This window comes from Octopus bimaculoides, chromosome 6 (assembly GCF_046866305.1).
Source record: "Octopus bimaculoides isolate indiv1 chromosome 6, ASM4686630v1, whole genome shotgun sequence".
Classification (NCBI taxonomy): domain Eukaryota; kingdom Metazoa; phylum Mollusca; class Cephalopoda; order Octopoda; family Octopodidae; genus Octopus; species Octopus bimaculoides.
Genome location: NC_142933.1, coordinates 48,892,175 through 48,896,838, shown reverse-complemented (window position 1 = coordinate 48,896,838; position 4,664 = coordinate 48,892,175).

The following is a 4,664-nucleotide window of genomic DNA, read 5'->3' as shown; positions in this document are numbered from 1 at the left end:
ATTGAAAAAGTATTGTGTTGGAATGCAAGAACAATTATACAAATGATAGAAACATTTTAACTTAAAATAGCTGCCAATGTGAGGCAACAGAAATGATCAAAAAGATAAAGGCTGTACCATTTTTGCATAGACATTCTTTAACCCTTTAGCATTTAAACTGCTTATACTAGACCCAAGTATTCTACCTATCTTATGTTCAAACCAGCCAGATCTAGCCTCTCAAACTTACCCTAATCTAAAAATAAATAATCACATCATCAAAATGTTGAAACTACAAGATAATTCAAAACAATATGAATAAATAGGCGTAGGAGTGGCTGTGTGGTAAGTAGCTTGTTTACCAACCACATGGTTCCGAGTTCATTCCCACTGCGTGGCACCTTGGGCAAGTGTCTTCTACTATAGCCTCGGGCCGACCAAAGCCTTTTGAGTGGATTTGGTAGATAGAAACTAAAAGAAGCCCATCGTGTGTATATATATATATATATATATATATATACATATATATATGTGTGTGTGTGTGTGTGTGTGTATATGTTTGTCCTCCCAGAATCGCTTGACAACCGATGGTGGTGTATTTACGTCCCCGTAACTTAGCAGTTTGGCAAAAGAGACCGATAGAATAAGTACTAGGCTTCCAAAGAATAAGTCCTGGGGTCGATTTGCTCGACTAAAAGGTGGTGCTCCAGCATGGCCGCAGTCAAATGACTGAAACAAGTAAAAGAGTAAAAGAAAGAGTAAAGAGTAAATAAGTATTACATTTGACAGAGTAATCTGAATGCTAAAGGGTTAACGAGCTCTCTGATTGAATGCCATTTCTGAATGCCAACCATTTTATAGAGGATGTTGAAGGCATTTTTTCACGGCACCAGTACTAATGAGGTTGCTTTGTAACTTGCAAAACAAAAGAACCCTGTTGCTTGAGAGGGCAAATACAAGATACAGTGGTTGCTTTATGTGAGGTGTTGAGAAGCTAATGACTGATGAAGAAGTAGGGATAAATTTATTGTGGAGATTTATGGCTACTTGATCTTTTACAAAGTTGGGATATGAGCAAGTGGAGTAGTGTCACAAAGAAAGGTAAATGTGGTGGTGGTGATAAAGTGCCAGAACAAATCTTCATGGTGATATGTCCAACAAGGTGAACAGAAGAGAACATGAATTGAACTTCAGTCTTGCCATGCTAGCATAGCTGATGGGTAGGTCTTCTCAAACACTGCTTATCACCAACTGTTTCCGTCCTTTGTCATCTCCTTCATGAGGCTCAACATTCAGCCTTTGCCACCTCATCACATGTCTTCCTAGGTCTCCAGAGTTTCCGTCTACTGTAAGCAATCAACTCATCTTTTCACACTTAACCTCATCCATAATCTACATCATATGTCCAGACAAATGCAGTCTTTTCTCTTGCACTTTTCCATCAACACATTTGAACTTTGTTATACAAGCTCATTGACAATGCATAATCATCAGAGCATGCTTGTTTGATTTCTTTCTAGTCTTCTCAGGAACTCTGCATTCAGTGTCACTATTTCACTCCCATATAGCAAGGAGATTATATTTAGATATTATATTGTCTGCTTTTTACTCTGAGAGAGAAACGTTTTGTTACCAGCAGAGGTAGTAGCTCCAGCTCTTCTTACTCTGACTACTATATTTCTACAACATTCTCTTCCACAAATAATTAGGTCAGTCACTTTGGTAAGAGAAACTAATACCTTTAGGGATCCTACTGGACAACTAAGAGCATTGATTTGTCATGTACAATTAATGTTTATTGCTCCAGCACACCTACCACATCCAAAACCTGCTTTGTTAACTTTCCCATGACCACTGCATCTCTTGTATCCATAGTTTGCATTGGTTTTATTACGTAACTTATAGTAATTCCATATACTGAATAAGGCTATTTCCCTGACAAAGCAGGGTCCTGTTTGTTTTCATAGTTATACTTTAGTCTTTGACAAGTTAATTTAGAGGCTCTTCCATGCCAGAAATTTCTTCTCTAATCCTATAACATTGTGGTCATAGTCATCTAGTTTTAACCCTTTAGTATTGATTTCTCTGTCAAATGTAATGCTTATTTAATTACACTGATTTGAATTAGTCATATATTACCTTGTAACTTTGGGATTTCAATGACATGACTGTCTATTTTTAGAATATTTTAGGGTAAGTGTGAGACGCCAGATCTGGCCAGTTTGAAGTTTAAACAGGTAGATTATTTTGGTCAGATATAACTGGTTGAAATGTTGAAGGGTTAAACTCCTCTAGCCCAGAGGACTAAGATAAATAGACAATGACTGAGCATTGGGCCCTGACGGTCCCCTACATGCACACTAAATTTGTCACTCTACTAATTGCTCTCAACTTACCGTTAGCATCTTTGAACATGGCTTGCATGGCTCTCACAAGCCATACATTACATCTTCAGTACTCAGCAGACCACTGAGTGAAGGACTCAAAGACTTTTTCCAGGTCATCAAATGCAAGGTGCAGCAGGGTTACTCCAGCACAAAAGTTAGTCTACTTCTCCGAGGCTAAATTTTGCATAAGTCGATCAAACCATAACTCTTTCAAGGACTTGCATAACCTGGTCCAACAATACCCATCATTATCTCTTTGTAAGGCATGAAGCTTTGCCATGGTAACAGTTGACTATAATGCTGCAATACCAGTCACTGAGTATGACACTTTCCTATATAATCTGATTGACTGATGCAGGTAACTAGTCCATACCCATCAATATCATTGATGGACCAAGAACTTTTCCTATCTTCATATCCTTAACTCCTTTATCTATCATACTGCTGTATACTAGAATTGCAGGTCCCTCTATTGGGTCCATGCTCGGAAGGTCCTCTTTTCCCCTCAGCATTCTTTGCATCTGATAACCTTTCATAGTAGCACTACAATACCTCTTTTCAGAATCCTTGTTTTAAACAAAAGAGGAAGTCAAATACAGAGGGGACATTCTACATTTGTTATCAAATCAAAAATATATGTACAAGTATTATCTATATTGTTTATATTAGTTAGGCTGGTGTCCTCATCTTCATTGTTACTTTCACTTACATTTCTGCTGTTGAATGCTCCAGACTTTTTCAGGTGTTGTGTTGAAATCGGTTGTATTGGAATTTCAAGCCTAGCCCTTTATTTGATCTGCAGGGGTACACTATTCTCATTGTCTGTCTGTATGTAGATATCACAATCTACAATGCAAACAGCAGATTGGGGAAACAATTCATAAAATTTTCCTTCATGGATTAAATGTTACGTGTTTAGGAACTGTGCTTTTCCATTTATCTTACGCAAAATCTAAAATTTTACAACAGTATACATAATATAAATTCCACATCTCAAGTATTTACAAGTATGTTTTCTAAATAAAATTAAACTTGCAAATATATGGCAAGGAGTTAAATTGGATCTTGTTCAAAACGGGGGCACCAGTATTTTCTTAACGAAACACTTTGAAACTTGGAACACTGGTAGAATGTGTCATATAAAACATCTTTTTCTCTTAGCCTTCTTATGAAAAATTATTATATTGCAACATATTTCATGTTAAAGTTGTCGTATTTCTGTAATTTCAACCAATGACTGATGTCCATTCAGCCGTAAAAATTAAGTGCTGACTACGTAAACAAACGATTCTCGGCGGTGAAAAAATTATTATTTCCTTGTCAAAAAATGGCTGAAGCATATTGGCAGTAGCTAATAAACCTTTCTATTATAGGCACAAGGCATGGTTTTTGAGGGAAGGAGCAAGTCGGTTAGGGTTAGGGAAAACGAACACACGTGTGTTGCCTCTGCAAAATGTCAGAAGTAATGGAGATTAAATACGCTTTACACCGCTTAAAGTGCCAAAGGAGTAAGTGTAAACAACTGAATACGTGTCAGTGATTGGTTGAAATTATCAAAATAAGACAATTTTTTTACATGAAATAAATCCGAATACAAAAATTTTTTTCTGTTCTATAACACAAAATAGATAAGTATACGAAGTTTGAAAGTCTTTCGGTACCAAAAACACTTCATAAAACATAAATGAAAACTGGTGCCCCCGTTTTGAACAAGATCCGTTAAATTTGACTTTTTGCTGACCGGATTGTCTGCCCTTGCTATGTTTGTATGTGACAAATACTTCTGGCACAGATCACCAATTTGACCCTACTGTATGCCTTCTAACAGAAGACTATCAATCCAGGCCTTGTGAATGAAACTGAGTAGACTGTATTTATAATTCAAATGGCTGGCTTCGTCACACACTGTCATGTTGATTATACTCAAGGACTGTTCAGGTTACACATGTGAAATGGAACACCCAGTAGTAGTTCAGTTGTCTAAACAGCTGGATTTACTCATGGTTGAAACTAATTGACAAGCAGTAAACTAAGAAAAATATTTTAATTTATTTTATAATACAATATATTATTTGCATAAATTATGGAAAGAAGTTGAAATGGTAAATGAGCTTAAAAGAAATATATTGTCTGATGTCTAAATTCTTTACTTCATCTTCTAATTTTTATCTATCCAGTATTTCCTTCACAACAGCACAGGGAACATTTTCAAGTAACTTTGCCCATATTAATCTCATCGAATTATCTTTAAATGATTTTAAAACACTAACCATGCAAAATACTACTTCCCTCTCACAA